Source organism: Triturus cristatus, chromosome 3_2 (assembly GCF_964204655.1).
Source record: "Triturus cristatus chromosome 3_2, aTriCri1.1, whole genome shotgun sequence".
Classification (NCBI taxonomy): Eukaryota; Metazoa; Chordata; class Amphibia; order Caudata; family Salamandridae; genus Triturus; species Triturus cristatus.
The window spans coordinates 1,126,857,615-1,126,883,255 of record NC_140584.1 but is presented as its reverse complement, the minus strand read 5'-3'; the positions used below and the strand labels follow the sequence as shown (position 1 = coordinate 1,126,883,255).

The 25,641-nt window shown below is 46.9% G+C and overlaps 1 protein-coding gene across 2 annotated transcripts in view; it reads left to right on the top strand.

Moving 5' to 3' along the window:
- LOC146859237 (polypeptide N-acetylgalactosaminyltransferase 17-like) overlaps nt 1-25,641 on the top strand; it is a 1,122,647-nt gene that overhangs the window by 80,732 nt on the left and 1,016,274 nt on the right. The gene's annotated exons all lie outside the window — the stretch shown is intronic.

Below are 25,641 nucleotides of genomic sequence, written 5' to 3'. Positions count from 1 at the left end.
GATTTTAAATTTTCATTGGAAGTATTTGTAGTAATTAATAATATCGTCTAGGCAATAGGTTAATAGAGCGAGGAGCAAATTTAGTTGGTTCGCACAGAGATATAATTTAGAGTTAATAATTTATTTCTCGTGTAATTTAATTAAAGAATATGATCAGAGAGTAACACCAACTGATTTGCTAATATGTCTAACATTTGGTCAAAGCAGTGCTGATAGCTGTTAAGACCGAGTAGGCAGGTGAAGTAATCACCTCTTCTGATTGCTTGGGGATTGAACACTTCTGACTTTCAATCAGGACTTCTCTTTGAGATTGAAATGGGGATTTTGCATGAGCTCCTCAGATGAAAGGCCCTCCAGTTCAGCCAATAATTCAGGAAACTCTCTAATAAATTAGAGTGTACATATTCCTTTTTGGAGTCCCCTAACACCTCTATTTACTCAAGGCCATAGAGAGAAGAAGTCACTTTCAGAATTTTCGTCAAATTGTTTCAAGTAATTGTATTTATTGATGCAATTCTCCTTATGATTGACAGGACAGTGCATAGACTGGATCATTTTCCAAACTCTCCAGTATTGGGAAGAACCTAGCTTCTCGGTTGGCTCTACCATCTGGAAGCAATCCAATATTTTAACCATTGACTGACATTTTGTTATTGTTTGTTTTTTATTATTACAATATTTGTATTGTTGTTTTGTACAACTCTGGCTTACAAACAACTTGCATTGAATGAATCACCAACTCTTCTGTGAGTGCTGTTTGTTTTTGATCCATTTGGGCAGTGGTAATGTTCTCAGTATTCATGCACAAAGTGTTTTTCTGAACTTTTATGTTTGGTTTTACCATTTTCAATTGTTTGTTGGTATTTTTATGTGATCCAGTTTTAATAGTATATCGAGTGTTAAACCCAAGAGCTTTTATTTGGCTATCTGTACAATCAAAACATTCAGTCTAGTAGTCTGGATGTCTAGCTGTCTGTCTTGATCTGGTCCGGAGAAAGAGACTTAATTGTACCAGGCGGTACCTCGCAGTACCTTGGTGTTGCCTTCATTTTGCTTTGTTTTTTTTCCTTTTACAATGTATCCCTCAATGTACAATGGTCAATGTCCCTTCCAAACTCTACTTCTTTGACATCTGTGGCTGTGTTCTCTCCAGTCTCTACTTCTGTGTTTCTAGTTCTGTGGCAGAGGAAGTGAGCAACATGCTTTACGTTGGGGTATGGATGGCGTATTGCCACAACAGTAAGACGGATTACCAAAAATAATGTTGAGTCGATAGAGGACTCAGATCTATATAGTATAGTCTGTATAGTATGGTATGGTGTTCTCCGATTTTTACTTACAAGAATTTTTGATTGAGGGTTTTTTAAGCAAAGAAAAACTAGGCACACTACACAAATAACAATATAGTTCCACTGGTGCAATCTTTAATGTCACTAACAGCTTCTCACCGCAGGGTACCACATTTGCCACCTAACGTGCTGACATGTTTCTTTACAAATATACTTTTTAATCTAGCATTGAAGGCTGCATTAATGACATACATCAGGTGATCAATGGCATACTGCTGGCGCTAAATATGATGTTGCCTTCAGGCAAAGTAAATGCCTGCTAAAATAACAACAATACACAAAAATACAGACAAAATGGATGTTGAGGTCAAAAGGTTCTCCAACTGCATGTTTGTAAATAATGTGTTTGCATGCGCTCCTGTGGGTACTTATTTCAGCATCAGTCTGAGCATACATTAATAGCAGACTACTTGAAACTCTTTCAGAAGTTCATCACATTTTCCAGAGATGATGTTGGTTGCCTTCCTTATTCACCAGTGATGCTATTAGAGCAAAACCAATTACAGGGCTGGCTCTAGGGCGGTGCGACTAGTGCAGCTGCACCTTGCGCTGTCTGCGAGAGGCACCGTGTTTAGAAATAGCAGGGATTTATAAAGCACCCACTTCAGAGTTCCTTGTGTGTCCATAAATTTCGGGTAACAATAAAAATGTCAAGATAACTCTGGTGATTAATGTTCCTGCTGAAGAGAGATCTGAGATTTATAAATTTATCTAGTGGCAGTTTCCACTGATGCTGAAGTAGCTCCGAGGTTTAAGGTGCCTGCTGCAAAGAACATCTACCATGTGAATTACCAAACTTTATTGTATGTGGCTTGCTTAGTAGGTTACTACTTTTGTCATAGATCCTTTTGTTACCTCCAATTCATAAGTTACAACCCTAAAATAGTAAAGTGACCTATGAACTGTCATCAAAGAGCTGCATACAAACTGCATGGTATAGCTTAGAACGTTATGTTTTTTCCCCTCATCTTTCATAATCCCAATTTTGCTAAAAGGGTTTCATATGGGTAGAAATACATTCTTAATTGTGGAGCTAACCACTGCCATATGTTTTAAATTCTGAGTTTGTGCTTCTCCAGAACTAACACTCTTAAAATATACTGCTTACTAATTTCAGTGACATGGGACTCCCTTTTTAATCTGCATTATTTTATGTAACATTTCCCATACACGGATTTACACACGTATGAATTATTGGCTTTGTACAATGTATGTGTGATGTAAAATGCTCTGACATCCTACATTGGTATGAGTAGCGCTATAAAATAAAGAAATGCATTCAGGAACTTTTGCTCTTCCGAGAGTTTGGTTTTGAATTGATGAGAGCGAGGGTTTTACCCCAACATACAAGCAAGCATCCAGTAGTTGTGAGGACACACCCAATTGAAATGTACCTGACTTCCTTCCGCCGAAACAAGGTGAAGTTAAGTATGCCAAATGTGTCTATTTTGTTAATTATGCCAACGAAACGCAAAATGCAATAAAAAAATGTGCGCACAAAAAAAATATTAAATGAAAGTGACAGCGGGCCCTATAGAGTGAGGAGGGGCGCTGGCCGAGCGTGGTAGTGTGGGAATTCTTGGAGAAGGAAGTTTTTCTTGGTGTGAGGGCCAACAAAGATTGTCAGACTGGGCCCCACAGGCGCTAAAGCCGGACTTGAATATAGGTATTTCACTTGGATCACTGACGAAATATCGAGAAGGAGAATATGGAATTGCCAAAATATCGAAGGAAAAATATAGAATGCCAAAATATCGAAGCCCTATCTCCAAACAGGTAAGTACAAAAATATAGAATCCAAAATATCGTTGTAAAAAATATAGTTAGTCACAATATCGAGTTATTTTAAATGTCTTAAAATAAATGTCAAATTAATAAAATAAAACATATAATTAACTGAAACATACTTAAATAACTTTAAAATTAATAAATAATTAATGTAAGTAAAAAAAAATATTAATACATATATATTAACGTGATATTAATTTAAAAAATGCAATATTTTTTGCGTAGGATAGCGGGCGGGTAACATTTACTATTACCACTCCAGGAAGTGCAATAGTAGGGAAAGCGTTGGATAGCGGGAGGGTAAAAATTACTATTCCCACTCCAGAGAGTGCAACAGTAGGGAAAGCGTTGGATAGCGGGAGTCTAAAAATTTGTATTCCCACTCCAGACAGTGCAATAATAGGGAAAGCATTGGATAGCGTAGGGGTAAAAATTAATATTCACACTCCAGAGAGTGCAACAGTAGGGAAAGCATTGGATAGCGGGAGGGTAAAATTTACTACTCCCACTCCAGTGAGTTCAACAGTAGGGAAAGCGTTGGATAGCGTAGGGGTAAAAATTACTATTCACACTCCAAAGAGTTCAACAGTAGGGAAAGCGTTGGATAGAGTAGGGCAAACAATTACTATTCCCACTCCAGAGAGTGCAACAGTAGGAAAAGCGTTGGATAGCGTAGGGGTAAAAATTACTATTCCCACTCCAGAGAGTGCAACAGTAGGGAAAGCGTTGGATAGCGGGAGGGCAAAATTTACTATTCCCACTCCAGTGAGTGCAACAGTAGGGAAAACGTCAAATGGCGTAGGGGTAAAAATTACTATTCCCACTCCAAAGAGTGCAACAGTAGGGAAAGCGTTGGATAGCGTAGGGCTAAAAATTACTATTCCCACTCCAGAGAGTGCAACAGTAGAGAAAGCGTTGGATAGCGTAGGGGTAAAAATTACTATTCCCACTCTAAAGAGTGCAACAGTAGGGAAAGCGTTGGATAGCGTAGGGGTAAAAATTACTATTCCCACTCCAATGAGTGCAACTGTAGGGTAACGTTGGATAGCATAGGGGTAAAAATTACTATTTCCACTCCAGAGAGTGCAACAGTATGGAAAACGTTGGATAGCGTAGGGGTAAAAATGACTATTCCCACTCCAAAGAGTGCAACAGTAGGGAAAGAGTTGGATAGCGTAGGGGTAAAATTTACTGTTCCCACTCCAGAGAGTGCAACAGTAGGGAAAGCGTTGGATAGCGGGAGGGTAACATTTACTATTCCCACTCCACTGAGTGCAACTGTAGGGTAAGCGTTGGATACCGTAGGGATAACAATTATTATTCCCACTCCAGTGAGTACAATGGTAGGGAAAATAATAATTTAATATTTTATGAAAAATAAAAAAAATATTAATACCCAAAACAAATATTAAAATTAATTACCAATCACACAATATTTAATGATTAATTTATTATAAATACCAATATTGTTTTTATTAATAACCTATTAATAATTAATTAACAACCAATTAATTTTCAATACCAAAAATTAATAAACTAAATTAATACCAAATAATAATTAACTAAGAATAAATTAATTAGCAGTATACAAAATTTCTTTCAATAATTAATTATTTACAATTAAATTAATTTCCGCCATATTCCCCTATAAACCCACAACCCGCTATAAATAATAAATTAATACAATTAACATAATTATCAATTAAACAATTAATACAAATTAATTACCAATTAATACAAATTATTTACCAATTAATAATTAATCAACAACCAATTCATTTTCAATTCCAATTAACCCCTTGTGTGCCCATGACGTGCTGGACACGTCATGGAGCACAGTCGCGCTGTGCCCATGACGTGTCCAGCACGTCATGACACCTACCCACGGGGGAAGCGGACCTTCCCCTGCCTCCCCCCGCCCCCTACCCCCGCGTCCTCAATGACGTCAGCACGCGAGCCGCGCTGACGTCATGGAGGTTTCCCCTTTGTTCTCCGAGGCGCAGAAAGCCATTTGCTTCCTGCGCGTCGGAGAGGAAAGGTGAGTTTTGGGGCTGGGGAGGGGGGTATTTTGCGATCGGTGGGTTAGGTAGGGTGGGGGCACAATGTTGGGGGGGAGGAGAAATGTTTTATTTTAGGCTCCGCTTGGTTCGTGCGCTTGGTTTGTGGTAATTGCAATTGCTTTCACGTGAAATGGATCCAAAAAAGAAACACACGCTTGCGAGAGATGCCCTTTTTCTCTCGTTTTCTCTCTGAGGGGTGCTGCTAGTGTGGGAAAGGGAGGTGGGGGGGGCGAAATAAAGTAAGACAGAGGGGTTGCAAAGTGGCCAGATTGATTTTATTTACATCCAAATACACCAGCATCACAGAGTTTGCCAGTGAAGCGCTACTTTCGTTTTCTCTTCTTTCTTTGAACAGCATTGTTGTTCCCAGGGGGGGCGAAATAAAGTAAGACAGAGGGGTTGCAAAGTGGCCAGATTGATTTTATTTACATCCAAATACACCAGCATCACAGAGTTTGCCAGTGAAGCGCTACTTTCGTTTTCTCTTCTTTCTTTAAACAGCATTGTTGTTCCCAGGTTGGGAGAGTGTACCATTCCTGGAGGTACTGCAATACCTGGTTGTTGGTTGGATTGGAAATCACAATGTGTACCATGGCTCTGTGTTTATGGATGTGGTCTTTTTATACCATACTGCTTCCGTTTTGTAAGGATATAAGCAATGGACATTGAAACTGTTCCGTTCAGGGCCCTCTAGTTATGTCCATAACTTTTCAGTTGAAACTACTCACTGATTTCTGAATAGTGAGTGAGAGATCGTTAAGGTAACCATGTTGTTTCTGCTTACATTTCACATGCTTTACTTAATCTTGCTTTCCCCATGAGTGGTTGCTTTTACTTTTTTTTAGGCAGCATATTACTCTTATCAAGTGCATAATTTGTTTTGAGCCACACCCAAGTGTTTATAGCGGGCACAATTAGTTTGTAGCTGAAGGCAGCGCGAGTTTCTCTCAGTGGGGAATTATGGTGTTCAGTGGGGGAGAGGATGTGGCACTATGGCCAGAGCTGTCGATTTTGGAACTGGGGAACCGGGTTCAGCCTTCATGACCAGTGCACCAGACCACTCTACTGAGGGAGCACATTCCCATGCTTGACCAAGGAAGGCCCCACTAGACCTTAGAAGGCTTGATGTCTTAGCACAAGCAGGTGTACTGTAGTGGTGTCAATTGTGGGTTAACCGTGAAGGCCGTCCACCACAATCCGTACTGAAGTTCATCTCCAGTGTTGCAGGCAGGCCTACAAAGCAGCACACCCTAGAGCAACAGTGATCCAGTCGCTGTGACTGTCACTGAGGTCACATGAACCTTGAGCAGGTTAGGCCGATGCGAACGGTGTGACCTCACTGGGTACCTATTTCGGGTGGGTGTTTGCATTGTGCTGAGGGGATTACCGGGTAATTATTCACGCAGCTCTCTGATGGATGTCACATGAGGTAAAATACTGCAATAAATGGCAGACACTCTGAAAACAAGAGCAAACGTTATGTTACATGAGACAATGGTGGTAATTGTGCATGTATCAAAAGCAAACAAAATACAAGAGGTAGCAAACAATACGTTACAAGAGGAAAAGTGACATGTGTGCAAGTTACAAAAGAGTACAAAGTACAAGTAGAGGTATAAAAGTGCAATAAATGGCTGACACTCAAAACACAGGAACACACTGGGAAGGCACTTCTACGGGCATGGAGAACAGAATTTCCTATAATGTAAAGACTTCCTTCAGACAATAGAGAGGGTGTGAATTAAGTTTGGAAGTGTCTTTGCAGGAGGAGAACTTTGAGGTCAGTTTTGAAGGACTGGGAAGAGAGAGGGGTGGTCTGGAGCTGAGGCGGAGTTCCAGATTCTCGCTGCATTGCTTGTAGAGGATTGGGCCATCGATCTTTCCTTCTTGAAAGTGGGAGGTTCAAGTAATACATTTTGCGCAGTACGTGATGGTCTAGAGCATTATATGCATATGTGACAATAAAGTTTTTTTCTCCTTTTTATTCTAGTCTAAAGCTTTTGATTCCTGTTTCCGGTTTCGACAGTGGTTGTTCTGCAGTTTTGTGTAGTTGCATTGTTTTGGTAAGAATTTTTTTTGTTGTTGTATTTACTCCAAACGAGTAATATTGTAATGTCTGAATGATTTTTTTTGTAAGTGATGTCATAATGGCGGCATATTTAGTTAGTGGTTTGAGCATGAAATTCTTTGCGATGTGTTTTGCATAGTCTTATGTGTAATTGCTTTTCTCTTTCTTTTTTAGTGGGATATTGTTGATCCATACTGTGTCTGTACAGAGTAGGTGGTGGTGAGTAGTTTAGCTGCCTCTGGCAAGTGAGTGGTATTGTTTTGGAGCATATATGAGTTTTTGATAAAGGTGCTTTTTGTTTATTACTTATTTTACAAAGTGTTTGTTGTTGTTGACTTGTTTGACAAGTTACCTTTATTTTTTGGGAGCATTCATGAGTGGTAAAGTGAACTGCCTGGTCTGTATTCTTTGAAAAATTTGATTCTGTTTCAAGGTTGGCGTTAGTGCAATGTGTTTAGTTTCTGATTTTGTGTTTGTAGATTTGTATCTATTTGCGATTTGTTTGTGTTTTTATTTTTGTCTAAAAAAATCCTAAATGTGTTGGCGGTGTGTGTGGACTGGCACTTGGTTGGTGGTGTGTGTGGAATGGTGCCACGGGTACTTGGGCCTCCCACACAAGTGAGGCACCATTTTTACCGGGAGACCTGGGGGAACGCTGGGTGGTGGTAAATTTGTGTGAGCCCAGTGATGCCACAACTTTCCCACACCAAAATGTGTGAAAAAAGTGATTTTTTCAGCTAAAATTGAGGTTTGCAGGGGATTCTGGGTAAGGAAACGTTGGGAGATCCACACAAGCCATACCTCCCTGGAAGCCCCCAGCTGTCTAGTTTTCAGAAATGTATGGGTTTGGTAGGTTTCCCTAGATGGCCGCCGTGCACCGGGCCAAAAACCCAAGTGACCCCCCTGCAAAACCAGGTGGTTTTGAGATAGGCAATTTTGATGTTACCTCACTACGTTTTGCGCCGTTTCCTGTTGCGGGCACTAGGCCAACACACACAAGTGAGTTACCATTTTTCTCGTAAGACTTTGGGGAATGCGGGGTGAGTGGAAATTTGTGGATCCACGCAGATTCCGGAACTTTCCACGACAGAAATATGGGGGAAATTTTGGACAATTTTTTAGGTTTGCAAGGGATTCTGGGTAACAGACCCTGGTGGGAGGTAAGCAAGTCACCCCATCCTGGATTCACCTGGGTGTCTAGTTTTCAAAAATGTATAGGTTTGCTAGGTTTCCCAAGGTGCCCGCAGAGCTAGGGTTCAAAAACTACAGCTAGTCATTTTGACAAAAAAGGGTCATTTTTCACTGCGAAATTGAGGTGTGACCACGTTGCGTTTTGCGCCGTTTCCTGTGAGGTACCGTTTTTCTCGTAAGACTTTGGGGAACGCGGGGTGGCTGGAAATTTGTGGATCCACGCAGATTCCGGAACTTTCCACGACAGGAATGTGGGGAAAATGTGTTTTTTTTGACAATTTTTTAGGTTTGCAAGGTATTCTGGGTAACAGACCCTGGTGGGAGGCAGTCAAGTCACCCCATCCTGGATTCCCCTGGGTGTATCATTTTCAAAAATGTATAGGTGTGCTAGATTTCCCAAGGTGCCCGCAGAGCTAGGGTTCAAAAACTACAGCTAGTCATTTTGCCAAAAAAGGTTCATTTTTCACTGCGAAATTGAGGTGTGACCACGTTGTGTTTTGCGCCGTTTCCTGTCGCGGGCACTAGGCCGACCCACACAAGTGAGGTACCGTTTTTCTTGTAAGACTTTGGGGAACGCGGGGTGGGTGGAAATTTGTAGATCCACGCAGATTCCGGAACTTTCCACTACAGAAATGTGGGGAAAATGTGTTTTTTTTGACAATTTTTTAGGTTTGCAAGGGATTCTGGGTAACAGACCCTGGTGGGAGGCAGTCAAGTCACCCCATCCTGGATTCCCCTGGGTGTCTAGTTTTCAAAAATGTATAGGTTTGCTAGGTTTCCCAAGGTGCCCGCAGAGCTAGGGTTAAAAAACTACAGCTAGTCATTTTGCCAAAAAAGGGCCATTTTTCACTGCGAAATTGAGGTGTGACCACGTTGCGTTTTGCGCCGCTTCCTGTCGCGGGCACTAGGCCGACCCACACAAGTGAGGTACCATTTTTCTCGTAAGACTTTGGGGAACGCGGAGTGGGTGGAAATTTGTGGATCCATGCAGATTCCGGAACTTTCCATGACATAAATATGGGGAAAATGTGTTTTTTTGGACAATTTTTTAGGTTTGCAAGGTATTCTGGGTAACAGACCCTGGTGGGAGGCAGTCAAGTCACCCCATCCTGGATTCCCCTGGGTGTATCATTTTCAAAAATGTATAGGTGTGCTAGATTTCCCAAGGTGCCCGCTGAGCTAGGGTTCAAAAACTACAGCTAGTCATTTTGCCAAAAAAGGTTCATTTTTCACTGCGAAATTGAGGTGTGACCACGTTGTGTTTTGCGCCGTTTCCTGTCGCGGGCACTAGGCCGACCCACACAAGTGAGGTACCGTTTTTCTTGTAAGACTTTGGGGAACGCGGGGTGGGTGGAAATTTGTGGATCCACGCAGATTCCGGAACTTTCCACAACAGAAATGTGGGGAAAATGTGTTTTTTTGACAATTTTTTAGGTTTGCAAAGGATTCTGGGTAACAGACCCTGGGGGGAGGCAGTCAAGTCACCCCATCCTGGATTCCGCTGGGTGTCTAGTTTTCAAAAATGTATAGGTTTGCTAGGTTTCCCAAGGTGCCCGCAGAGCTAGGGTTCAAAAACTACAGCTAGACATTTTGCCAAAAAAGGGTCATTTTTCACTGCGAAATTGAGGTGTGACCACGTTGCATTTTGCGCCGTTTCCTGTGGCGGGCACTAGGCCGACCCACACAAGTGAGGTACCGTTTTTCTCATAAGAGTTTGGGGAACGCTGGGTGGGTGGAAATTTGTAGATCCACGCAGATTCCGGAACTTTCCACGACAGAAATGTGGGGAAAATGTGTTTTTTTTGACAATTTTTTAGCTTTGCAAGGGATTCTGGGTAAGAGACCCTGGTGGGAGACAGTCAAGTCACCCCATCCTGGATTCCCCTGGGTGTCTAGTTTTCAAATATGTATAGGTTTGCTATGTTTCCCAAGGTGCCCGCAGAGCTAGGGTTCAAAAACTAAAGCTAGTCATTTTGCCAAAAAAGGTTCATTTTTCACTGCGAAATTGAGTTGTGACTATGTTGCGTTTTGCACCGTTTCCTGTCGCGGGCACTAGGCCGACCCACACAAGTGAGGTACCGTTTTTCTCGTAAGACTTTGGGGAATGCGGGGTGGGTGGAAATTTGTGGATCCACGCAGATTCCGGAACTTTCCACGACAGAAATGTGGGGAAAATGTGTTTTTTTGGACAATTTTTTAGGTTTGCAAGGGATTCTGGGTAACAGACCCTGGTGGGAGGCAGTCAAGTCCCTCCATCCTGGATTTTCCTGGGTGTCTAGTTTTAAAAAATGTATAGGTTTGCTAGGTTTCCCAAGGTGCCCGCAGAGCTAGGGTTGAAAAACTAGAGCTAGGCACTTTGCCAAAAAAGGGTAAATTTTCACTGCGATATTGAGTTGTGATCACGTTGCGTTTTGCGCCGTTTCCTGTCGCGGGCACTATGCCTACCCACACAAGTGAGGTACCATTTTTATCGGGAGACTTAGGGTAATTCAGATTTGTAAAGGAACTGTTATTATCTATTGACTTTCGATGCATTTCTGCCTTCCAAATGAAAGACATTGTGTAAAAAAGAAGTCATTCTAAAAAATGACTGATAATTCTCATGCTAGTATGAGTATTCCCAATTTCAGAAATGTGCAAATATTTACTGTTTCTAAACTCTATATTTTGTTCCCATTTCATAAATACATAGGTGTCTTTCATACCGATTTTTCCATGTACACATTTTTACAGAATAATTACTATATACCCAGTACATAATAAAAAACCATTGCAAGTTGCTGCTCAGTTTTTGGCTCTGGGTTCGTTGGGTTCTTGGTGAACCTACAAGTCCTATATATCCCCACAACCAGTAATGTCCAGCGGATGCAATGGTATATTGCTTTCAAAGAGCTGTCATAATTAGAAGAAGTTACAGGTGAAAACATTGACACAAAAGGCTGTTTTTTTCAACTAATTTTCAAATTATCCTATATGTAACAGTTTGTTTCTATAAAAAACCTTGATGGATCTACACAAATGACCCCTTGCTGAATTCAGAATTTTGTATTCTTCTCGAAAATGTATAGCTTTCCAGGATCCATTATTGCTTTTGTACCCATTTCTGCCATTAACTGGAAGGAGGTCAAAAGCACAAAAAATAGCAAAAATAGGCTATGTCCCAGAAAAATGAAAAAACTGTGTAAAAAATGTTGGGTTTCGGACAAAAGTCTGGTATCCCCGAAAAGCTGGGAAAATGGTGATTTCAACCCCACAAACCCATTTTTGATAACATTTGCAGGGAAAAACCCAGATGCTTTCATTTGCAGCCCGTTTTTCCAATTTTTCCGTAAAAAAACAAAAGTTTGCTCTATTTTGGCTCATTTCTGTGACCCCTCCAGGGGAATCCACAAACCCTGAGTACCTTTAGAATCCCCATGATGTTGGAAGGAAAGGACGCAAATTTGGCGTGGATACCTAATGTGGTCAAAAAGTTACAGGGGCCTAAGCGTGCACTACCCCAAATAGCCAAAAAAAGGCTTGGCACAGGAGGGGGAAAAGGCCTGGCAGCGAAGGGGTTAATAATTACCTAATAAGAATTAAATTACTTCCCACCCTATTCCCCTATAAACCCACAACCCGCTACAGAAGTAAAACACAAAATTAAATTAAAAATAATTAATAATTCCTAAAAATTATTATTTAATATACTATAATTACATTACTTCCCACCCTAATCCCCTATAAACCCACAACCCGCTACGGAATTAAATTACACAAAAATGAAATAACATAAAATTCATTACTTTAAAAATATTCAAACATACATTTCAAAATTTATACATACTTTTAACACATATACTAACACTTAAAACACTATAAAAAGATTTGATATTCTTAACAACTATATTATGACTGTCGATATTACTTACTTCTATATTATTTAAATCGATATTTTATTTCTTACCTGATTTTTGATATTCTTCACCACTATATTTTGGCAATTCGATATTCTGTCCATTCTATATTAAAAACTCGATATTCTGTCCTGTCGATATTTTTAATTCGATATTGCGTCTGTTTACCATTTCACTTACCTGTTTCCAACCAACACCAATCTCAGCCTCGTTTACAAACCATCATGAGAGCATATTTTCCAGTTTGTCTTCACTTTTCTCTAAATGTAGCCATGGCATTTCCTGATAGTGGAATTGGAACATGGCTGAAAATGGCTGAATAAGACAATGGCACAAATACTGCTGGTACAATTCTGCAGCACACAACGCTCTGTCAGCTGGTACTGAAACATAATACAGATATCAGGAGGTTTCCCTTCCTTTCAGAAGGTTAGATGCTTATGCCCCGGGCGTTCAATGTCCCTTATGGCATGATGGCTTATGCTGGTATTGTTCTATTTATGATACCAGGACAGAGACTGCAACCAAAATCCAAAACTTCACTTTTTTTTCAGAACAAGGCGTTGACCAGGCATAATGCCTGTTCTTTATATGTGCCCCTCAACATTTCTTTTCGAAACTACATAGCATTTTTCTAAAATATAAGAATATAAATTGTACTTCCGGTGTGTGTTATTTTCAATAAAATCTTGAAATTTTGGGATTAATTATTAAATCTTCAGATTTGGCTACTAGAGCCTTAGCTACATTCATTCTCGTGCAATGATCGTATCACATTTAATTAATTTTAATAGTTGCACCAATGCCTTTACTTTCAGATGTGATCGTTGGATCCACATTTCTTTGGCGACATTTAGGTTTATATATTTCTATTTTATGTATCTGAGAAGTGAATTCCAAAGTCTCAGTAACGAAACCAGACCAAGGTAGATTAGCCTCTTGTCATCTCCTTTTAGGTAGATTGTACCGTTCGCAGACCCACCTCTCTTTACACAGACAGCGCCGGCATAGCTTTCTAAGGACGAATGCTGAGCACTTACCCCCATGTGTAATTCTATCACACTTAAAACGACTCACAGCTTATTTCTTCTTTATGAATGAGGATTGTCAGAGCTGTCTTCTTCACCAATCAGCATGGACTTCATTCCACCAGCCCCCTCTCCACTGCGTGTCTATTTCCCACCACATGTAATGTTTCTGTCACCCTATGTCACGTTTGTAGAGCCCTCAGTGCACCCTGCAGTGTATGGCGGTCTCATTACAGAAAACCCACTAGCAAATTGATATGTGTTGGGAAAATTGCACCTCAGTAGCTGCTTGTCAAATCATTGCAGTTTCATGCTTCCTGCACAACTGATTTCCTGTCCCTCCCTCCCCGGGCCATGTGTGCCAGGATGCAGTTGCTGAAGTGTGGAAGAAGATGGCACCCAGGATGCTGAGGGCCAATCCCACCCAAAAGGAAGAGGAGGCACCAGACAATGGGTATTGGATGTGATAGTGCATTACAGTCGTCCCATTCTTAGCACATCTGGGCACGCCTGCCAGGAGGTAGTGCCAGCCCACCATGCAGCGAACAAAAGACGAGGGGACCCTCATTTACCATAGATTGACCAATTCGTTTTAGTCAGCAACATGCAGACCTCTTTCAATATGCCACGTTTCATTATTTTAATCAACAAGATGTAACTTTTTAAGTGTACAGGCAAAGTTGTTTGCTGCCTCAGATAAACTAATCATATTATCGGGTAACATTAATAAATACAAAGCATGCAATCTTGTAAACATTAAAAACAAGCATTTGCAATGCAATAGGTCTCGCATTTATAAGAGTTTGAGCTATTGGCATTGTAAAATTACAATGCCTTTTATTTATGTTTTGGTTTTAAAACAAATAAAAGGCATTGTCATTTACAATGTCAGTAGCATAAACTCGCATAAAAGCAGTGTGTGGAGTGCAGCAGTGTGCAGCGTGCAGCAGTGTGTGGTGTGCAGCAGTGTGCGGTGTGCAGCAGTTTGTGGCCTGCAGCAGTGTGAGGCGTGCAGCAGTGTGAGGCGTGCAGCAGTGTGCGGCATGCAGCAGTGTGCGGCGTGCAGCAGTGTGTAGCGTGCAGCAGTGTGTGGCGTGCAGCAGTGTGCGGCGTGCCGCAGTGTGTGGCGTGCAGCAGTGTTTTGTGTAGCAGTGTGAGGCATGCAGCACTGTGTGGCGTGCAGCGGCGTGCAGCAGTGTGCGGCGTGCAGCAGTGTGCTGCGTGCAGCAGTGTGCTGCGTGCAGCAGTGTGCTTCGTGCAGCAGTGTCGTGCAGCATGCAGCAGTGAGTAATGCAGCAGTGTGCAGAAGTGTGTGGCATGCAGCAGTGTGCGGCATGCAGCAGTGTGTGGCATGCAGCAGTGTGTGGCATGCAGCAGTGTTTCGTGTAGCATTGTGCGGCGTGCAGCAGTGTGTGGCGTGCAGCAGTGTGTGGCATGCAGCGGTGTGTGGCGTGCAGCAGTGTGTGGCGTGCAGCAGTGTTGCGTGCAGCAGTGTGCGAGTGCAGCAGTGTGCTGCGTGCAGCAGTGTGTGGTGTGCAGCAGTGTGTGGCGTGCAGCAGTGTGTGGCACGCAGCGACATGCAGCAGTGTGTGGCGTGCAGCAGTGTGTGGCGTGCAGCAGTGTGTGGCGTGTAGCAGTGTGCGGCGTGCAGCAGTGAGCGGCATGCAGCAGTGTGTGGTGTGCAGCAGTGTGAGGTGTGCAGCAGTGTGCGGCTTGCAGCAGTGTGAGGCGTGCAGCAGTGTGAGGCGTGCAGCAGTGCGTGGCGTGCAGCAGTGTGTGACGTGCAGCAGTGTGTGGCGTGCAGCAGTGTGAGGCGTGCAGCAGTGTTTCGTGTAGCAGTGTGAGGCGTGCAGCAGTGTGCGGCGTGGAGCAGTGTGCGGCGTGCAGCAGTGTGTAATGCAGCAGTTTATAATGCAGCAGTGTGCGCAGCAGTGTGTGGCGTGCGGTAGTGTGCGGCGTGCAGCAGTTTGTGGCGTGCAGCAGTGTGTGGTGTGCAGCAGTGTGTGGCGTGGTTTGTAAACAACAAGAAAAGCGGACATCAAAGGAAGGGTGGGAGGGAACGAGCATATGGGGTGTGAGTTATAACGAAAGTTAATTGTTGTAAGAGGGGATGCAGGAAGTGAGACCGAGCACATGCTGGCAAAAGCAGTCTGCTGCTTTCAAGTCCGATGCCAGATGCCAGCTTCGCGCTTGAATGCCTCACATGCACTGGCCATAAACCGCATTCCTAAGGTCTTCTGCCCCTTACTAAATCTCTCTGAATGCGTGAGGCAGCGCACATGCAGGAAGTAGCCGGTGGCAAATGGAATGCGCGTGGTTGTGCGCGTAACCGCCACCCGATCCGCCTGGGAAGCCTTTGGGAGCATTTTCTGAAGCCCCTACATAAGTCTCGCTGAGCGATCGCTTACGCGATAGCCAAGCGAGACCTAAAAAGATAGCTTGGCATTTAAAAAAAAAAGTTCCAGACATGCATCACGACAATAGTACAGTATACACATTTAACGTCAGGTGGTTTTACATGTCTAGAAAGGGGGGTGTATATCGAGTGATTTATCCCCGACCTAAGTCTAATTCTCGACTTTGAGACACTGGGTTGTTGGTTGAGGAGGGGGAAATCCAACTAGAGCAACACCCACAATCCTTGTGCGGGTGAACCACAAAAAAGTCACTGTGCTTAACAATCTGTTAGCTTGGCACAAAAGCAGCCAGGTAGTGAGTTAACTTAGAGGCAATGTGTAAAGTATTTACGCAGTACACAAATAGTAATAGTGTGAAAACACAACAGAAGACAAATTCCACACCGATTTAAAAAAGTGGAGAGATTAATACATTGTTTGACACCAAAACGACAAAAATCCAATCATTAGAGCAGAGATATGCACTTTGAAAATTTTCAGGTAAGTGTAGTGCCTAAAAGCACAATGCACCACTGGCGGTTATCTGATTGTGCGAGATCGGTTGAAAGTCACAAGCTTAGGCTGACTGTGATGGAGCGCAGGCCGGATAAAATGATCAGCTTAGTCCTGCTGAAAAGGTTACCTTCTAAACTCTAGCATGAAGAGATTAGTTTGTGGTAGAGGAAGCAGGGCCGGACTGGCAGTAGCGGGCACCGGGCAATCCCCCGGTGCGCCACACGGATGGGGGCCGGTTTTGTTACAGGGCCGGTTTTAATTGGCCCTGGCAAAGAGCTCGGCGGCACCTCCAACCCCCCGCAGGGGAGCGGTGGGTGGCCGAGCACTTTGCGAGGGCCGGTTTTGGTTCCCAGTCCGGCCCTCAGAGGAAGCCATGAGGAGCAAGGAGGGCATTGCAAATGGTCATTGCTGAAGTGCAAGGAGCAAACTGGGCGTCACGGATGGTTATCATTTTAGCTCAAAGATCCTGTCAGGCACATTGGACAGTTGTAGCTACAGATTCACATTGGCAATCACCATGGGCTGTCAAATGCTGTGGCATGAAGTGTAGCTCTCAAGGTGTCAGACGTTGCTGGCAGTCGCTGTTGCGCAAAGAGTCAGGCTCACCAAGGCTTGGCTTTGGCAGTCAGTAGGGAAGGCAAAATCTTGGCATGAACATGCCCGTTTATGATCACAAAGATCCCAAAACTTCAAGATTTCTACTTTTTTCCAAGGATAACACACCAAGCGTCAGCTGACCCTTGGAGTCACTTCAGCCTGGGGTGAAGGGTGCAGGTCCAGTCTTTCTCCGCAGACCTCATGCAGCAGGTTAGGTCTCAGGCAGCAGGGCAGTCCTTCTTCTGTAGTATCCTCAAATCCAGGAGTGTACTGAAGACTTAGATCTGCGGATTCAATTTTTACACCAAGGTGCCGATTCCGATCCTGTAAAACCCGGGTACAAATGGTTGTAAGGAGCGTTTTCTCCATCCGACTCGTACCCGGGAAAAACACCTTACAAACACGCAAGTACGATTCGCACAGAAACACCATTTCCGTACGAGTCGTACAAAAGTCCGACCGGCAAAAAAATACATACAAATCTGAATCTGGGCGGCGCATACGCGACGTCCGGACGGAGTCAGGCAGCGTTTTAAGGACCAGCAAGTACGATTCGTGCCTACTTCACTCCGCACGTAGCATTTTTTACGGGAGCCAAAAACCGTCGGGAAATTGAGGACGACGCGAACAAGGAGCACCGGGACGCGACGGACAGCGATGGACCCCAACCTACGCGTCATCCCGGCCCTCATAGCCTACGACCTTGTGTTCAGAAACTGACGCAGACGCCGCAGAAGGTCAGAACAACCCCCAGGGGCAAAGGGGGGGGGGGTGCAAGGGGCAGGAAACATAACCCACACCCCAACAAAACACAAATATATCCTGCACATTAATTACCTCCATGGTCTGGTCACTTCGGAGGGCGTGTCCACCAATCCCATGTCCCACCACAACGGAAGTGGACGCGTACCCGTCACCACCACAATGGTGGTACGGGACGCACCCACGCCCCTCAGAGCGTGGGTACGGTCCGTACCACCATTGCAGTGGTGACGTAGGGGTACGCGTGTACGGACCGTACCCACGCCCCCAGAGCGTGGGTACGGTTCGTACATGCGTACCCCTACATACCCACTGCAATGGTGGTTCGGACCATACCCACACCCCCCAGAGCGTGGGTACGGTCCATACATGTGTACCCCTACATCACAACTGCAATGGTGGTACAGCCCGTACCCACGCCCCCCAGAGCGTGGGTACGGGCCGTACCACGCGTGCCCCTACGTCACCGCCACAATGGTGGGACAGCCCATACCCACGCCCCCCAGAGCGCGGGTACGGCCCGTACCACGCGTACCCCTACGTCACCGCCACAATGGTGGTACGGACCGTTCCCAGGCCCCCCAGAGCGTGGGTATGGGCCGTACCACGCGTGCCCCTACAGTCCCAATACATGATGAATACAAGGCGTACACACGCCACGGATGTAGGTGTACCGCTTGGTGCAGCACACCAGCTATAAATTGGGGGTGGAGGATGCCCAGGACAGCAGTGTACCACAGCAAGTGTGCAAGTGGGTGGGTGGGTGGGTGTCAGCAGAGGACTCCCAGAAGTGGACAGAGACATGGGGTGGGTGCATATCACTAACAGCAGTGCCCAGGGACATGTGGGTGGGTGCATATCACTAACAGCAGTGCCCAGGAACATGTGGGTGGGTGCATATCACTAACAGCAGTGCCCAGAGACATGGGGGTGGGTGCATATCACTAACAGCAGTGCCCAGGGACATGTGGGTGGGTGCAGAGGACTCCCAGCAGTGGAGAGAGACATGTGGGTGGGTGCAGAGGAATACCAGCAGTGCCCAGGGACATGGGGGTGGGTGCAGAGGACTCCCAGCAGTGGACAGGGGCATGGGGGTGGGTGCAGAGGACTCCCAGCAGTGGACAGAGACATGGGGGTGGGTGCAGAGGAATACCAGAAGTGCCCAGGGACATGGGGGTGGGTGCAGAGGACTCCCAGCAGTGGACAGAGACATGGGGGTGGGTGCAGAGGAATACCAGCAGTGGACAGAGACATGGGGGTGGGTGCAGAGGACTCCCAGCAGTGGACAGAGACATGGGGGTGGGTGCAGAGGAATACCAGCAGTGGACAGAGACATGTGGGTGGGTGCAGAGGAATACCAGCAGTGGACAGGGACATGGGGGTGAAAAAATAATTATCAGATGACCACAACTCACTCTCATCCTACCCACAGATCTCCCGAGGCTTCGCCGGGAGCAACGCTTCATTTTAAAGCTACTCTGACCGGTGGTGCACTAATTCTTGTGCTCCTCGGCAACTGCGCCCTGGATTTTCGCGCTACTTACTTTTAGCTGCTCCCTCCTTTGCACGCTCCCCAGAGCGCCGGCCGCTGATCGCCTCCTCCTGCCGGGCTGCTGCTCGGAGCAGGCACGGGCGAGTCCTCCATCTTGGGCGGATCTGGGTTAGCGCTGCAGCTGTTTGGCCACTCCCCCCCTGACAAGTACTTTTGGCGCCTAGCGGACATCGCGCCTACTCTCATCCTACCCACAGATCTCCCGAGGCTTCGCCGGGAGCAACGCTTCATTTTAAAGCTACTCTGACCGGTGGTGCACTAATTCTTGTGCTCCTCGGCAACTGCGCCCTGGATTTTCGCGCTACTTACTTTTAGCTGCTCCCTCCTTTGCACGCTCCCCAGAGCGCCGGCCGCTGATCGCCTCCTCCTGCCGGGCTGCTGCTCGGAGCAGGCACGGGCGAGTCCTCCATCTTGGGCGGATCTGGGTTAGCGCTGCAGCTGTTTGGCCACTCCCCCCCTGACAAGTACTTTTGGCGCCTAGCGGACATCGCGCCTACTCTCATCCTACCCACAGATCTCCCGAGGCTTCGCCGGGAGCAACGCTTCATTTTAAAGCTACTCTGACCGGTGGTGCACTAATTCTTGTGCTCCTCGGCAACTGCGCCCTGGATTTTCGCGCTACTTACTTTTAGCTGCTCCCTCCTTTGCACGCTCCCCAGAGCGCCGGCCGCTGATCGCCTCCTCCTGCCGGGCTGCTGCTCGGAGCAGGCACGGGCGAGTCCTCCATCTTGGGCGGATCTGGGTTAGCGCTGCAGCTGTTTGGCCACTCCCCCCCTGCCACGCCCCCTCATGTGTCCCTATATTTTGACCAGTCAGCCCCGGCGGCGCAGCGGGCGGGCGCAGCGGGCGCGACGACGGCGCGCCGAAGTTGCGCCTAAGTTAAGCCCGTCTGCGCCCGTCCGCGACGGGCCGGGACCAGGGGCCACAGACCCTGCTCGGCCTTTAGTCTACACTTCGGTCCAACTGTCTGCTCTTTTCACTGCCCCCCCCTCTCTCTCCCTCCCTATTGCACCGTTTAGACACTTTAGGTATCAACGCTCTTCCTTCTTCCTGTCCCCGTCCTGCTGTGCTCAGTCCTACCCTTCCTACATTTGGCATACCCTTGGTTACTTGCCCTCCTCCTGGTCCCCCCCCAGCTTCTGCTATTCTGCTTAACACTCGTTCTGCGGTCAAAAACCAAACCGCTCTTTCTACTCTTCTTCACAATGATTCTCCTGATTTTCTATTCCTTACAGAAACCTGGTTTTCTTCTGCTTCTCTTCCTGATCTCTTGGCCATTTTACCTGACACCTACTATGCCCTCCGTGCAGATCGCCCGGATGGCAAGGCTGGTGGAGGTGTGGCTATGATTATCCGCTCCTCTTTAAAATTTCAACTTCTTGATCATCCCCCAATACCCAATGTGGACTACCTGGTGGCTCGTTCCCTCAATCTTCCCTCACCTCTCACTGTCGTCCTTCTGTACCGTCCCCCCCAAGCTATGCCGCTTTTTGTGCCCACCCTGCAGGATCTCCTGGCCACTTTGGTGGTTAACAACTCTTCGCTGTTGCTACTCGGCGACTTCAACTTTTGGCCAGGCGACCCCAGGGAGGACTCAGCGTCTAAAGATTTCACTGCCACACTCCAGTGTCTTAACTTCTTTTCTCATGTCTTGGTTCCCACCCACACCCAGGGCCATATTCTCGATCAAATTTGGTCCTCTCGCTGCAATATATCATCTACCTCTGTCCTCCCTTGTGTCTGGTCGGACCATTCCATGATCTCTTTCTCTATCCATCTGGGTCCCGCCGAGAAGGCTCCTCTGCCTAAGACCATCCTGGCTCGTAGTTGGAACCAGATCGATATCAATGCTCTCTCCTCCTCTCTGGCCCTATCTGCTCCTGACCTGACTGCTCTGCCACTGGATGATCAGGCTGATGCCATCAATATGTGGCTTCTCTCCTCCTGCGATCAGGCCGCTCCGCTTAAGAAGGTCAAATCGGTCCGTCCCTATGACGCCCACAAATGGTTTACCAGCGACTTAAAAGCCCAAAAACTTGATCTTAGGCGCTCGGAACGTCAGTGGAGACGGAACTGCTGCCCCACTCTCCGGCTTAAATATAAAACCCTTCTTAATGAGTATAAAAGAGCTATTTTAGTGGCCAAGACCAAATACTTTACTGAGAGAGTTGCTTCCTCCGCCAACAAATCTCGTGAAATGTTTTCACTTGTCCATAACCTTGCCTTTTCCGATCGTGCGTGCACTTCCCTTCTTCCATCTCAATCCCTATGCTCCTCACTTAATGACTATTTCATTGATAAGATCTCTAACATTAAGGCCAACATCCCTGCTGTACCTCAACCGGTACTCTCTGCTTCTCTTCCTCCACCCCTTTCTTCTCTTAACCACTTCCAACTCATTTCCCCTCAGCTCTTTTTGGACCTGCTTGTTAAGGTTAAGTCTGGCTCTCCCGCAGATTGCGCTCCCGCACGCATCCTCAGAGTACTCTACACCAGCTGCCCTGACCCACCTCTTGCTCTTCTCAATGCTTCTCTTACTTTGGGTTCTGTCCCTTCTTCATTCAAATCTGCCATTGTTCTCCCTATTCTTAAAAAACCTAGTCTGGATCCTTCTCTTTTATCTAACTTTAGGCCTATCTCTTTGCTTCCCTATCTTGGGAAGATCCTTGAAAGCCACGTCACATCCTGCTTGTCCACCTATCTCGAGGAGAACCATCTTCTGGCCACCCATCAAGCGGGTTTCCGCCCTGGCCACTCCACTGAGGGAGTGGTGCTTGCGGTCATGGATGAACTTAAGGGGAAAGCTGATCTGAATCTCCCCCAAGCTCTGGTTCTCCTCGACTTGTCCGCTGCGTTTGACACGGTCGATCATACCACTCTTCTCGACCGTGTCAGCACAGCGGGCATTCAGGGCATCGCCCTTTCTTGGATCGCGTCCTTCCTTCAAGGCAGGACGCAAGCAGTTCACCTTTCCGGTTTCTCTGCTCCCCCTCGTTCGGTTTCCTGTGGGGTTCCGCAGGGCTCTTCCCTCTCTCCTCTTCTTTTCAATCTTTATATTCGTCCCCTTGTCTTCTTTCTTCTCGAGCTGGGGGTCTCTGTGTATAATTACGCCGATGACCTCCAGCTCGTCTTTGATCTCTCTTCTCCTCTTGTTTCCCTCCCCAAGCTCTGTTCCACTCTAGTTTTCATCTCTCAGTGGATGAGCTCCAATCATCTGAAGCTTAATCCAGATAAAACGGAGCTTGTCCTCACGGGTGGTCCCTCCAATCCCTGGTCCCTTGCTCATTGGCCCCTCTCTTTTGGCCCCCCCCCCGGTTCCGGTTTCTTCTGTCCGGACCTTGGGCATTAAGATTAGCCATGACCTATCCATGCATTCACAAATCAGTTCCGTTGTCTCTTCGTGCTTCTTTTCCCTTCGTCTTATTCGTAAGATTTCTCGGTTTTTTTCTGTTGATGCCCTCAAAACCATAGTCATCGCTCTTGTCATCTCTCGCCTTGACTATGGAAATGGCCTGTACGTTGGCATCCCCGCCTACGAAACTCGTCGACTTCAGGCCATTCAAAACCAGGCGGCCCGTCTTATCTTTCGCCTACCTAAATTTTCTCACATAACACCCACTCTTAAGTCTCTTCATTGGCTCCCTGTTTACTTTAGATCCTTCTTCAAACTCGCCTGTTTGGTCTTTCGGGCTCATCATCATTCTGCCCCTCATTTCATCAATTCCCTCATCACTTCCCACGCTCCCAGACGAACTCTCCGGTCCTCATCACTTTCTCTGCTTCACGTCCCCCGCTTTCGCAAAACTCGCACTGGAGGCACCCGCTTCTCGGTCTTGGCCCCCCGGTTTTGGAATAGTCTTCCTCTCTCTATTCGTTCCATTCCCATCTACACCCACTTCCGTAAGGCCCTCAAAACTTTCCTGTTTTCTCAGGCTTTTCCTAGCTAGTCCTTTTGGGTTTCTTTGTGAGCTTGGATGAGTCCTCAGCGCCAGGAAGCCGCTTGGCCGCAGTGCGCTTAAACAAATTCCCCTTTTCATTTCATTTCATTTCATTTCACAACTCCATGGGTGTATGTACGCATCCCTAACTTTTTACAATGATGATAGTGCCATAACAACACATCACTGACAGCAGTGTCCCACTCCCAGGAGGATGGATGTCTGTCCCCCACTGCATGACACACCACATGTGGGTGTGAGGACAAATAACACATGCATACCCACCCCTGGCAGATGCAGCACAATACACACACTGAGATCATGCCACAAGACTGTATACTCATGTCACTGCCCATTAAACTAAGAGAGCCAAAGCGAACACACACTGTCACGCACATCCCAGGACTGATAGGAATGTACAGGTGCCGGGCCAGCCACCAAGATGTTGTTTCTCATGGAAGGAATAGGGTGGAGTTCCTACAGATACAATGCCCACAATTGTCAGGCAGGTGTTCAAATACCCAGCAGAACAAGTCCCATATGTGTGCTAGCCTGGGATTACACACATGCATTGTGCGGAAAAGAGACAAATTCACCGTGAAGGCATGGCAAAATACTCAATACACAAGTACAGTGAGTACCAAGGATGGCACAGATGATGCAGCCGGAGACATTGCAGAGCAGGCATGGCCAGAGTTGAAGGGATCCATCACCAACAAAGGAAATGTAGACACAGGGCGACACAACTATTGTGCAACTCTCTGCAGGAAAGATGTCATGTGCCACAGAGGAAGGAACACTCCTTTGGACAATGTCTCCAAACAAAAAGAGCATACACGACAAAGAATCTTTGCATAGACCTTGTGATGGCACGCAAATAACAGGTTCCACCCCATGAGCAGCAGACTACAACATTACCCTGAAACATAACACATGCCCACAACCCCAACTCCTGTAGGATCAGCATCAACATCAATACCTGAATTGCAAGACATTTTGAACGAAAATAGAAAATGCTTTATTCAGCATGAAAATAATAATGTGGAAATTAGACTATTCACAAAGGCCAATGGCCAGTACATATCATCAGTCCTTGGGGGGGGGGGACACATGGCCATGCGTCTCCCCTAGCTTGTCTGCACAACAGAAGACTCTGTGTCGTCGACTGGGGGGGGCATCATTTGGGGAAGGACCAGGCACCGCAGGGACAGGAGGGGGAAGGGTAGGTGTGGTGGGTGCAGGGACGGACGTCTCCACCACAGGGGGTGGGGCAGCGCCAGAGGTGGAGGTGAGCTCGGCGCTGCACACTTCTGCCAGTTCTACAAGCGTCTCCCCTGCACCCGGAGAAACAACAGGCCCCAAGGAGGGGGGTGGGTCAGAGGGAAGTATTGCAGCGCTACTGGGGGAGGTGGTGGACAGGCTGGGGGACTTACCTCCCCTACCCGTGGAGTGCCTTGACCGTTTCCGGCCAGGTGAACTAGTGGGGCTGAGGCCCAGCCCTGCAAAGTAGGCCTCCTTCTCCGAATCTGGGGCAGGGGAGCCAAGGGGAGTGACATCGGAGGGACTGGGGAGTGAGTCATGTGGACGAGGACTGTGGCTGCGTGCCTGCCTGTGTGCCCTAGACCCAGTGGGTGTGCCTGCTTCCCCCTGAGTGTGCGTGTCAGGAGGTGTGCGCTTGCCCTTACGTGGTGGTGTGCTGCTTGTGTCTGGTGGGGTGCGTGTGTGTGGATGTCTTGGTGTGCTTGGGACAGGCATGGGTGTGGGACTTGTGGATTGGGCAGGGGTAGGGGGGGAGGCAGCGCTGCAGGTGACTCGCTACTGCCGTCAGTGACGAGTCCAGGGACCTCAGCAACATCTGTTGGTCAGACATCGCTGATGACATGCCCTCCATGTACGACACCATCTGGGTCAGCAGTCTGGTGTGGCCATGGAGGACAGTCAGGATCGATGTCTGCCCAACTTGCAACTGCCGCTGAATGTCCAGAGACTCGGCAGTGAGGGCACCAGGGGGGACAGGGGCAGGGGGTGCGGTGCCTGACACGAAGGAGACACGGTGTGCCCTAGCACGGACAGAAGGGACCCGAGCAAGTGGGAGGGCGCTGATGGTAATGGAGGGGGCGGCGAGAGATGTACTGCTGCTTTCAGCTGTGGGAGCAGCCTCCGCCCCCTCTGGGAGCTCAGCCTCGGACCCGTCTGCCTCGTAGTCAGTGTTGGTACTAGGCAGGTCCTCCGCCTCACTCCCCTTGCCCTCCGTGCCACTTGATGCCGCCGACTCCTCTGCAGTGGTGGCACCAGTGCTCGATCCCTCCTCCACGTCCGTGCCGGTGTCTCCCTCGGTGTCCTCTGAAGATGCTGTGGGCAAGGTGAAGAGACAGGAAGAAATCAGTCACCTGTATACATCTGACACATGAGTCCAAACAAAATAGGCAACAGTGCATATCAGGAAAGGCTTCATGAGTAACATCTAGGATACTCCCCACATATGTAAGCCTTGCACTCC